At 41.4% G+C, this 13,058-nt stretch overlaps 1 protein-coding gene across 3 annotated transcripts in view; it reads left to right on the top strand.

Annotated features, from left to right (window-relative positions):
- The window catches only part of PRAG1 (PEAK1 related, kinase-activating pseudokinase 1), a 46,150-nt gene that overhangs the window by 12,937 nt on the left and 20,155 nt on the right, over window positions 1–13,058 (top strand). The gene's annotated exons all lie outside the window — the stretch shown is intronic.

The following is a 13,058-nucleotide window of genomic DNA, read 5'->3' as shown; positions in this document are numbered from 1 at the left end:
GGCATTTCACAAAGAAACCCCAAAATAGGAATTAGACTGGTAGACCTGAACTCAGGGGTAGAATTAGAGGACAACAGGTGAATGAGAAATAAGACAGGTTTATATGGTTTTAGTTTCCAGATGATCTGGCCCCAGATGAGACTAATCAAAAAGAAAGAAACATTTCCCCAAGAAAAGCAAGGGATGACTTTGTTTTAAATTTATCACTCATGCTTATAATTTTAACCCAATACTTATACTAAGTTCTCCTCTTCATCTGCAAGGATTCTGGGGAGCAGAGATTGAGTCTGTCCTAAGCTTTTGTTCATTCTTAATTCTCATCCTTCTCACATGGCTTCTCAGCAGACAGTTGGTGATGGTGTCAGAGATGGAGGTCTTTTCTGCACACAGAAGTGGCCACATTGCTCCCCAGAGGAAACAAAAGAACTTCATTGTACGATCTCTCAATCATACGCTCTCTTAGCATGACTTCGAGGATTGGAATTGGATGAGTGAGATGGGTCACTGTCTCTAGATCCTATATCCTAATCTGTTAAATCTCTAGGGACTTCCTTGGTGGTCCAGTGGTTACAATTTCCCCTTCCAAAGCAGGGGCTGCAGGTTCAATCCCTGGTCGGGGAGCTAAGATCCCACATGCCTTGTGGCCAAAAGGCCAAAACATTAAACAGAAGCAATACTGTAACAAATTCAATAAAGACTTTAAAAATGGTCCCCATGAAAAAAAAGAAAAAAAGGGAAAAACACCTTTCAAATGCTCTATTCTTGAGGCACCTCTTACTGTAGTGGATTGTGATGGGATGGCAACAATTGACCAGGAAATCCCACAGTCTTCATGTATAACATGCTTTTCTCAGTGGCATTTTGAAAATCACAGTTTGTATCAGAAAGCATTATACGCACTTCAGGAATCTTCTCTTTATGTTTACCTTTTTGACAAAACTGGAGTAAGTCGGCTGGAGATGGAGTCAGTTTGGTGAAGACTGAATACTGGGCATACTTCAGGGGAGAAATCCACCCCCTCCCACATACACACACACAGTTTGGCAAACAGAATAAAGCACACATATCAACACTACAGTTTTATATCCTGCTCCGTGCCAGGAAATTTATAGTTGGCCTCTTCGCATGAGTTAGTGGATAGAATCTGACATGGGACATCTAGTAATGCTGAAGCAGGGAGAACTAACATTGATTCCTATCTTCTTATTCTATAATTTTTTTTAAAAAAGAATCACTAATTGTAACAGTTGCATATATAAAGTATTTACGGTATTCTCTCCATTTTTGAGAAGGCATCCATGGTGAAGGCTTAGGGGTTAGAGATTCTTTAATTCATCAGATACCTACTAATTGCCTAATTTCTGTGCAAGGTGCTAAAAAAAGCCAGTTACCGGGGTTCCACCCATTAAGGCCCGTGAGGGTTGACTTGGTAGGAATTAGCAGATGTGCAAAAGGACTGCCAAAAGTTCACCCCTGCTTTGATTGCTTTTGTTGAGACTGGTTATCACAGCATCTGGATTCTCACTGAATTTCTTGTTCTGCCCAGTAAAGCCAAGGTAAGCTCAGCTTGGTGTCCAGGAGTAGTGAAATAAACAATCCTCCCATTTAAGGTCTTTTGACCTAATACAAGTCACACTTAGTACATGCATATAGATAGCCATCTATTTAAATTAAAAAAAAGTTCCTTGAAGGTAAAAGACATGCTGCTGCTGCTGCTAAGTCGCTTCAGTCATGTCCGGCTCTGTGCGACCCCATAGACGGCAGCCCGCCAGGCTCCCCTGTCCCTGGGATTCTCAAGGCAAGAACACTGGAGTGGGAAAAGACATGCTTAGCCATCTATGATTTCAAAATATCCTGTTTAATGCCTGGCATATGTAGATGCTCAAGAAACTTTAATTCAGTAGACAGTAGTAGGCAGAGACCCTACCCTATTCCATTTTGGCCAGAAGCACCTAACTCTATGTTTTGCACACGAAGAAATACTGAGAAAGGGGCAAGTAGCATCATTAAATACTTGTATCAAAGTGTCTGATACCCAAGTTTCAGATTGCCCCCGTGCTCTGTTCTTGCCTCTCTTTTGGCAGTTAACACAGTATTTTGAATTAAACTCCATTCATAAGTCATATCTTTCTAAGAGCTTGTAAACTCTTGAGAGTACAGGAAACATTTTATATACTTTTCTTTGACTTTTCCATAGGATGCCTTAAGACAGTAGGTATTCATTAAAAGATTATTGAATTAGGGGGGGAAAAAGGCCAGAAGGAACTACAGATCTTGGCCTTATTTTTCACTGGGCACCCCATTATAATTCTGTGGCTTGAGTTAAAGAAACTGAAGTTAATAATTATTAATGCTATTAATGCTTCAAGGTGGGCAAACACTATGAGAGCACAATGCACCCTTTCATGGATTAATTACTCTCCAACGATTGTGCATTTGCTTTTTTTTTTTTAAGCTGAGCAGGTGTTTGGAGCCCAGCCCTCTTGCCACAAGAATGTTCTTTTCAGGCAGTAATCACCTAAGGACTTTTTTCCCCACCCATAAATTGCAAGGAATTCTAGGGTGTGGTTTCATTTTTCTGAGAATAGACTTTCCATGCTTTCTGAGGTGGGCTGGGAGATACAGGCATGGGCCGCATGATCAAGCCCCCTCTGCCATCACATGATCAAAAGCACTTTGTTCCTAGAATAGCCAGCCTACCTTTGAGGTGTGGAACTAACCAACTGCTGAGACATTTTCTCTATTTGTAGTGCGGGAAATCTGCTGTTTGGTTATCAATGTGCTCACAAGACTTGCATTTCCCTTTATCAGGGTAGATAGACCAACTACAAAGAATCATTAGCAACCATTTCTCCAACTAATAATTTTCACTTTAAGATCGACATCTTCAGCCTCTGTGCTAAAATCGCTCACTTGTTTCTTTCTATTGACTTTTGGGCAGGTCCCTAAAAATGTTGGGCATTAAAGGGTGTTTGTTCTGTCCCCATACAGCTCTGTAAAATCCTCTGCTTCCATCAGCTTTTGTCTGGTACTCTGGACATTTATTCTCTGTACTTTTCTAATAGGCAGACTTATGTAAACAAGTGTCCTCCGCTGGGGGAAAAGGGGAACTTCCAGATTAAAGACTGCTTTAAAAAAAAAAAAAAAGCGAAAAACCCTTCCCTTCTTACTCAGATATTTTGCTCTCCAGTTAATTTTAATATCTATCTCTACCAGATGATCCCCCTGACTTCCTGGCAGTTTTGTTTTAGCCATTTCATGCCCATTTATACATGTGCTATAAAAAATTTCCCCAAAGTTTAAAACTTGTCTTTTAGGCAAATGATTGGCAATGTTTCCACTGTATGTCCCTTCACAATGGCTTCTGATTCCAGGAGCTCTGTAGACATTCAAAATGAATGAAAATTCAGATACCCTGGATAAAGACAAGAATAGTTGAGGTAAATTGACACATTAAGTAGTAATAAGACTTTGAAGATTAAGAAGAAAGGGAAGAAGAATCTTTGGAATTTTAAAATCAGTCATAATGGGGAGGTCACTTAAAATAATACTTATGAATGTGTGATCAAAAGGAGGGTTTTGTGAGTGCACGTTCTTGCACCACCAATTAGGGCAATTAGCTTGCATCCTCCACACCAGCTATAGTCAGTTGGAGTAGCAGTCTGGAGTGTCACATGGAAAACTGAGAGCTTGCCAAACTCCATCAATACTGTCTGCAGGTTATGGGAGGGGGGGGAACGGTGTACAGCCACAGATGCCAGCTGTTTGCCAATCCAGCTTAAGCATCCAAAATTTACCATCAGTAATTGCAGAATCATTGGGGACCAATAACTGTTTCCTATCAGATGGTAAAGAATGGAAAGAATCTGCCTACAATGCAGGAGACTCAGGTTCGATACCTGGGAAGATCCCCTGGAGGAAGAAATGGCAACCCACTCCAATATTCTTGCCTGGGAAATCCCATGGACAGAGTAGCCTAGCGGGCTACAGTCCATGGGGTCACAAAGAGTTGGACACTACTGAGCGACTTAACACTTCACTATACTAATTTGAAAGTTCCACACCTGGGAGAGAATCTGTGGGCTGTCTAGCCCATGTAGCCCTAAGCGAAGTGTTTGCAGAAGAGGGTCTTCTGATTACAATCTCCACCTTCAGACTGTTGTGCCAAAATGTTTTGTTTCCTTTTAATGAGTGATTATGAATATTTTCTGACTTTTAATGAGTGACTGAATATTTTGTGAAAGTGATTATAAATATTCCATGAACTTTTGGAAGTTTGTATTTTAGTAAACAATAGTTACCATTAATTCTAGTATCCAATATATAAGGTATTATTTCTCTTTAAAAACCTTAAATATATGTTTTCAGTCCTTAAACCATGTTAAACAAGGAATGTTAGCCTCACCCTCTTTAACTTGTAGCACTGACTTTCTGTGCCCCAGGTGGTGGGGTAAGGGGGTCGAGACAGGAGGTATGTCAGAATCTTTCAGAGGAGTAGTTTGAAATGGGAAATATTAAATATTTATATAATATCAATATTATATAAATTAATATTAAATATTATGATATAAATTTATACTTTAGAAATTGAAAACTATTGTTTTCATAATTACTTACATGTAATTTTTCCAAGTCCTTTTTCTGGAGGTAAGTGAGGGCGTCTGTTTTTATGAAAATATTCAACATGAGGACGGAATGCATCTCCCTGGGAGAAAGTAGAAGAAAACCCAGACAGGAATATTTGCTGATCTGTTACATTTACTTGGTGACTTCCCTTCAGATCTTTCAAAATGCCTCCTTGATATTTGTGTCCTCTCCAGAGCTTGACACAGGGGATTGTCTGCACAGTAAATAGTAAATCCCAAATCCCGCCCCTCGGTCCTTTTCCTTTGCCTCCTTCAACACTGATCTGCCTTTCCTCCTGCTTGTGACAGTCATTTAATCGCTAACTGTTGAGGTCTAGGTATAAGGGAAGCTAAAATGAATTACCCAGGAAAATAAAATATAAGAATATGCTGTTCCTGCTCCATTCCTGAGTGATGCCTTCGAGTAAAACACAATGAAGATCAGTACAGTATTGTTTGTAGTAGCTGGGAGTTGGCGCAAACCCAGGCTTACTTGAGAGAGGTGAAGATAGTGGCTCAGAATACCAAATAATGGGATGAAAGGTTGGAATAGCTGCTTTGGAGAATGCGAGGTCCCGTGAAAGGATGGCCAGGGAGCCACAAGAGCTAGCGGTCAGGAAGTTTGAGTTCATCGTGGTACCAGCCTGCATGGCTGTTTGCTTTTCTAGAGAAGCACTGGGCTACCTACCACAGGAGTCAGATAGGAGATGTTTGTTTCATCTTTGGGTCTCTTTAAAATATGAAAGTAAAATCTCTAGCCTATCTATTAAAAAATATCTAGGTATTTTCTGTCCACATAGCAAAATACTGGATTTGCTGGAGGCTGCTGAAGTCTTCTGTCTGTCTGTCCCCATCTATCCATCATCCATCCACCCATCTTTCTGTATAACTAGTACTTTCTTTGTAGCTGGTACTATTTTTAGCACTTATTAAATAGTAACTCATCAACTCTTCCTAACCACCGCCCCGCACCCCACCCCCACCCCCAGTGAGGTAAGTAGTAGTATTGTCTCCATTTTGTGCATGGGAAGCCCCAGGGTCGATGCTCGTAAGAGTGAAACTCATGTGGGAAGCTTTTCAAATGTGTTTGTTGCTATTGTTCCCAAAGGCTCCAGAAGTTCCTTCCACATTGCGCTGACCTGTGGGCAGGGCAGCTGGTGGGAGGGCCCCGTCTGTGGATTGTAGTTGTTCAGGCTTTACTTTCCATTGGTCATTCATTGCCTTCTTTTCACCTTCTCTTCCCATCTGCCTCTGTGTGAACAGATGATCAAGCTCTTGAACATGTAGCGTTTCTTCCTTAACAGGCCAGGAGTTGGAGATTCATTATTGGAGATGCAAGTGTAGTGGACCAGGTGATGGGGTCCAGCCCCTGAGTTGCTCTGCACCCTCTTACCTGCTTTCCATAGCTGGTCTCCTGTCCTCAACCTGGGCTTAAACCTTCCCACACTAGGTAGTTGCTGCCTTCCTCTCTCTTGCACCAGAAATTCTTTGGGAAAGGACATAGCCATGCAGACTGGGGGCCACAAATAAGAGACTTTAATTTTCTGAGACAGCAAAGGTCATCTTTAAAGCCATTTGTATCTCTCAGTGCCAAAGTGCATCTGTGTGTAGTTAGGACAAATGGCTGCAAATTCCCATTTGAAATGTTTTTATCCATTTTTATACCAGATAACTAGTAACCGAAAGATGTGTATGTAGGTGCAGGTGTGCGTGCATGCATGCGCATACTGCTGTCTTTAAAAATAAGCATGTCCTTATTCCTGTTTTTAAATGGTTTCCACTGAATGCAAAGTGCTCTCGTTTTGGGCTTAAACCAAAGGGTTTTTTCAACTTGAGGTGCCCCAGCAGTCACCAGTGAATTAACTGCAAATGCAAATTAAAAAGCCTGCACCATGGGGACTGTAAAGGTCATCTGACCCAAAATGAAACTGATTTCCTATCTTTATATGTGCTAATAAGTCAGTGGGGAAGCCTGCCACCAGAGCAGACTGGATCCATTAGTTCCTTCATTTGGCACTTAGACACTTTGCAGAATAACTCCCATAGCATCTTCTTCAAAGAGCACTAAGGATAAAAACAATAAAAACCTTTCCAGCTTAGCTGTATAACTTTCTCATCCCATCTCTTTTTTTTTTTTTTTTCATCCCATCTCTTGAAAAAAAAAATTTTTTTTTTTAAACTATAAGATTGTTAGATTGTATAAATTCAGGATATTTGGGAACTGTGGTATTTTGTAGATATGAAAAAGCCTCAGCTATTGAGTCCAGCTTTCCGGAGGACTGTTGTTTACTCAGCGTTCCTGCCTTTTGCAAGTTTTGCTGGGCAAGTGTAGCCGGGCAAGTGTGAGTCTTTTCTTAAAGGAAACATTTATCTTCCTAGATGCCTCCCAGTTATTGAAACAGAGGCAGATAAACTTAATCAAGAAGTATTTAATAATGACTCTGTGTTCCAGCATGTCCTGACTAGGACACAGCTCCTCAAAACAGTTTATAATTGTGGTGGTAACAAGCCTATTTCACATGAAACAGAATCATCTAACCAGGATTATAACCAAATGCTCAGTGATGTGAATCAGACTCGGTTTGGTATGAGTTCCAGAGCGGACAGACCAGTCAGAGGAGACAGATGGCTGGGGAAGGGTTTGTAGGTAAGTGATGCTTCTGCTGCTAGGTCTTGGGTACGCAGAAGGTTTGAAGGGGAGAGAGAATGTTTCCCTCTCTGCCGAGGTGGGGCAGGGACAGGAATGCAGGGTGCTTTGGGGACAATGAGAGGCTAGCCCCACTGGAGCAGAGTATATATGAGCAGAAGTAGTGGATATCGATTAACCAAAATGGTGATAATTTTTTTTCCAAACAGAATGCTAGGCATGTGTTCTAATGTATACACAGTATGGGGGTGGGGTGAGGGGGATATTTGAAATCAAAGAAAATCTGGAGGTGTGTTTCTCTTACCATGCGAGACCAGAGCTGATTCAGTTTGGTGGCAGAGGTCAAGAATACTTGCACGGGCTCTGTGTAGGGTTCTTGAAGGTTGACCATCATTATGAGAGAAGAATTTTGGAGAGATTTAGAGTCAGAATGACCAAGTCTGCAGATGTTTTCTGACGACCATGGCTTGAACCCTCGGCATACTTTTTTAGAGGAGATTGATCAATATTTATCTCCCAGGTTGTTGAAGCAAGGATGGTGTCACCTCTCCTCGCTGTTGTAGCCACAAAACCTGACACGGTGCCTGGCACAAAGCAGACAGACAGTATTTATTTACTGGAAATTCTGAGAATGGTATTCAAAAAAGACAGGATTGGGGAATGCACTCCTGGTCATATAGGCATAAGATAAATAAAAATGGGGTGCTTGTATTCACCAAGCAAACCCAGTGTTTCAGCTCCAATCATTGAATGATTCTGACTTTAGGATCTGGCCAAATAGTAGAGAATGAAATAGGGTGAAATTGAGTGTATTTGAGAGGGTATTTGAATTGCTTCTGATGATGCAGCCCAACAGGACAATTGGAGATTGAAAGCCGCAGGTCACAGAGGCAGAGCCGTCCCTACTTTCCTGTTCTTTCGCAGGAAGTGCATTTTATAGAAAAGTCAGAGAGGAACTGAGGGGAAACGGAGAGCTCTGAGCTGGTGAACTCACAGCAGGCGGACAGGGCACACTCGGCCGCCTTTGAAGCTGGCCCTTCATCCTCAGGGCTGCTCCGCGGGGCCCCGCCGTCACCGGCCCAGCACACCCCCGGGCTCTGGGAGGCCATGCGGATGATCACAGCACCGAGGGCTGGAGTCTGGGATGGTAAGAGGCTCTCATTCTTTGATTAAGGCATGACTTGATTTAGTTGCATCTAAGCCAGTTTATTTCCCCTTCTTGGTAACTTCAACAAGGTTTAAATGAGTTTTCCAACATGTTTGTGCTTTCTGAGCTACCTGAAAGGGCTTCCCCAAAACATTAGACACAGCAGCGAACTTGACCCATCCAAAGACTGGGTGGGATAACTGTGTCCAGGGGTCTGGAGAGCTAGTGTAAAACCGCACACTGGTACTGTGCGGCTTCTCTTACCTTTCGCTCCAGGGGCAAACATTTCTCAACCAAATAGATGTGAACTAACCCAGACTCAGAGCTTTGAGAATGAACATTCGCCTCGGTCACACTTTCAGTTGTGCTGCGTATGAGGATTCTAGCCGCCGTGTCTGAGATACAGTCTCTGCCCCGACTAGGGTCTGGTATCTGTTCAGAATTTTGGGCATTCTGAAAACTTGGGGCTATTTTTAGACTTGGTTTTTTTTTTTTTCCTACGAATGAGGAAGTCTGGCAGATGGCTCTTCCGGCTGGATTATTATTATTTTTCTGCAGCTTTCTACCAATACGGTAGGGAGAAAACTCTGGCAAGGCTTCTTTCTCTAAGGACAATGGGGGGAAAAGCCATTCTGCAAACACTGGGCAGCAGCTGCAGGGTTCAGATCTCTAAGGACGCTGTGCCACTGGCTGTGTATCTCACGCTGCTCTCCTGTGACCGTGTCTAATCATGGGGGGAGGTAGGGAAGGAAGTCTGAGCAAGAACAAGTCATTTATCACAGTGCCGAGCAATGACATCTGTGCAGGCACTGCTCCTCACTGCAGCTGATAAGAGTGTTATTCGCCACCCAGAGAGGAAAGACTAGAGCATGTGGCTTTGGCCTCATGAAGCCACTTCCTTAAATCACATGACATCAGAGTTCACCGCATAGATGGTTTGCACCAGTTTTATGAAAGGCAAGTCAAACTATCATTAATGAAGGAAAAGAGCCTTGAAAAGAGAATAAGTACAGTCTGGCTGTGTATTGCTGAGTGCCTTTGGATTCTCATCCGGCCTCGCATCTGATGGAACAATCTATTAGGGCCCAGAAAAGTCACCTTTGGAATCTTAAGCCTTTTGCAAGGATTCTTGAGAAATCTATTGCACACACAGACTGGAGACACAAAAACAACGTGATTGTCTGTCCCCGCTTTGATGGCCAGCTTCCCCCTTTTCATTTTCAAGTCTGGTGTGGTTGTGTTCCTTCGATAATTGAACTCGCCATTCTCTAAGACAACAGATCATATAGGTTTCCAAGGTGGATGAGATTTGATGCAGTTCATATGAAAGATTTTATAAAAGGGTCACCCCTTTCCTCCTTATTTACATCTAAGCATCCTAATTGCCTGTGGGGTTTTAGTTACTGGTCAGGAACCTGGGCTTCTTGAGGGTTTTTTGGTACAGAAACTTTCACGTGTCCAGGGGCTTCCCTTGTGGCTCAGCTGGTAAAGAATTCACCTCTAATGAGGGAGACCTGGGTTTGATCCTTGGCTTAGGAAGGTTCCCCTGGAGAAGGGAAAGGCTTCCCACTCCAGTATTCTGGCCTGGAGGATTCCATGGACTATATAGTCCATGGGGTCACAAAGAGTCAGACAAAACTGAGTGACTTTCACACACACACATGTCCAAGGTTTTTCAAATAATTACCATTTTGTTCTCTGTTTTGGGTTGTTTTTTTTTTAAGGGAATATTACGGATACCGTGGAATATCCCTCCCTACACAATTTCCATTTCAATTTCTCCTTGCTACCCAGAGTCATCACTGTCTTGAAGTTGAGTGTCATTTCCATTTTACCACGTGTATGTGGTAAAATATGTCAAAAATCCATAGAATTGTAATGTGTCTTATAATTGTATATAAATGGTGTCACACTTGAGCCTTTTGCAAGCTACTTTTAACAGTTAGCATTTTAAGAATTCTTTTCATACTAGTACATTTAAATCAAGTTTATTTATTTTTGAATGCTATATGGTACTCTGATACAAGACTATATACCACAGTGTATAGTCTTCCATTCCTTTACTGATGGCCACTGGACTGCCTATGATTTTGTTTCTGCTGTTAGTAACACTGTGAATAGTCTTCCCCATATGTGAGTTTCTCTAGATCTGCCCTACACAGTGCAGTAGCCACTAGCTAAAATGTGGGAGCCTAAATTGCAATGTGCTATAAATATAAAATATAAACCAGATTTTGAAGACTTGGAATGAAAAAACTATAAAATATCTCATTAATTTTATATTTGTTGCATAGTGAAATGACAATATTTTATGTATTTTGTGAAGTAAAATACATTGTAAAAATTAATTTTACCTTTAATTTAGCTACTAAATTTTTTTAATTTTGTATATATGTACATGACTTGCATTATATTTCTATTGAACAAGACTGTTCTAGATTGGGAGTCATCATCTACCACCCACAGGTCAGCTATCTGTGTTGTAAAAAAAGTTTTACCAGAAAACATGTCCATTTGTTTACGTATTGTCAGTGGCTCCTTCCCTGCTACAAAAGCAGAGCTGATACTTGCAACAGAGACTATATGATCCATGAGCCTAAAATATTTACCACCTGTCCTTTAAGGAAAGGTTTGTCTATCCCTATTCTAGAGTGATGACTTTTAACCTTTTTAAAACTAAGTTTCTAAAATATATTTTAAGAAATATATTTAATACTGTGATCCAATACACACACACACACACACACACACACCCCTCTGAAACAGAAGTTTCACAAACACTTACTCTTTTCATTTTTATTTCTGGTCTATTCTATTTTGTTAAACTGCCTTGACACACATTGAGCTGGCCATTCATTCACTACCAGTCATTTAATATCTTTGTTCCTTTTGCATATGGCAACTGAACATTTTTCTTTCTTTTAATGCTTCACTTTATACTAAATAATCATGTGTATGTTCTCACACATACCACATTTACTTTTTGTTTTGTTTTCTCTATTTATATACATTTCTTCTGGTGTTTTTCTGCATCAGCTCAGCAGCTGTGGTGCTGGAATTTCTCCCATGGCAGTTTTCTGAGCCTGTAGACCAGGAGACTGCAGGGCCACTCTGATGTGGTTGCATTGCCAGAGAGACCTAGCTTTTATTTTTTTACCTAGACTGAGGACTTGTCATTATTCACAACTTCATATCTTGGCCTCATCTGCAAAAGCCATTGTTGTTGCATCTGTTGTTGGATCATAAAATAAAAATCATAAAATAAAAAATTTTTATGAAACCTTCTATGATGATATTTTGGCAGAGGGTAAAATAAAGACAATCTACTACCACAGAACTTCCTAAGATTTGATATCCCCAAGGCCCCTAGAGTGACATTGGAATGTAAAGAATATTATTAGTTGTAACATTGCCATCACTGTCATATTTAGGTGTAATAGCTTTAAAACTTTTAAAAATGCAGTCCTAAGGGTGGGAGGTAGGGAGAGAGACATATCTCTGGAGAACATGTTTCATGGAAGCAAACTTTCTCTAAACTTTTCTGTTAATGAACAAGAGATTCCACTGCCTGTGAGGACCACACAGGGCTGGGCAATGCTGAACACAAAGAACAATCAATACATTCTTGGCTGTAAGGTCATATGCATTAAATAAGGCAGTTCTGATACCAAATCAATACTGTTTTGTGTATTTCCTACAGCAGATATTGAGATATAGATCCACCGTGGTGGGAGAGGGGTGTCATCAGGAGATATCAGTCCGGACAAATCTAGGTTACCACCAACAGGGAGAGGGGATTGATTGTGGTCTGTCCCACTGCGTGGGGAAAATGTCAGGTCAGAGTGAATATTCATGTGGTCCTCAGAAAGAGGGAAATCAATCAGCTAAACCTTCTACTTAATAAGGGAACTGTTTTCTCCAAGGCGAGGCCCTTTTCTTGAACTTGATATTCCTGTCCCCAATGCATCAGTCATTCTATCTTAGAGACACAATCAAAGATTTCATAGAAAGCCTAAGGGCAGATTCATTCCTTAGTTTTGGTATAAGGTTTAATATGGTTCTATCTAAGCATTGCACTACACGTCTAGTTAAAATTGAAATAATGTTTCCTTTAATTCCATGGAACAAGCTAGACCCTTTGAAGCTATATCGAGAGAGTACCAAGCACAGAAGAAATCTTTTGTTTTTGGTCCACAGTTCACTTGTCCTGTGATCTTGCAAAACCTCCACAATCTCTGTATATCTCTGTACATTGGCTTGTGTGATAATGTTCAATTTTTCTTTGTAGAGATGACACATAGTATAATAGCTGACATACATGTTTTGGCAGAGGGGGCCAGAGTATGAGGGCTGCTGCTGCTGCTGCCGCTAAGTCACTTCAGTCATGTCCAACTCTGTGCAACCCCATAGACGGCAGCCCACCAGGCTCCCCGGTCCCTGGGATTCTCCAGGCAAGAACACTGGAGTGGGTTGCCATTACCTTCTCCAATGCATGACAGTGAAAAGTGAAAGTGAGGTTGCTCAGTCGTGCCCGACTCATAGCGACCCCATCGACTGCAGCCTACCAGGCTCCTCCGTCCATGGGATTTTCCAGGCAAGAATACTGGAGTGGGGCGCCATTGCCTTCTCCAGAGTATGA

The sequence above is a fragment of the Dama dama genome, chromosome 32 (assembly GCF_033118175.1).
Source record: "Dama dama isolate Ldn47 chromosome 32, ASM3311817v1, whole genome shotgun sequence".
NCBI lineage: Eukaryota > Metazoa > Chordata > Mammalia > Artiodactyla > Cervidae > Dama > Dama dama.
Note: the sequence above shows the minus strand (reverse complement) of the source record. Positions and strands in the feature narration are given on the sequence as shown.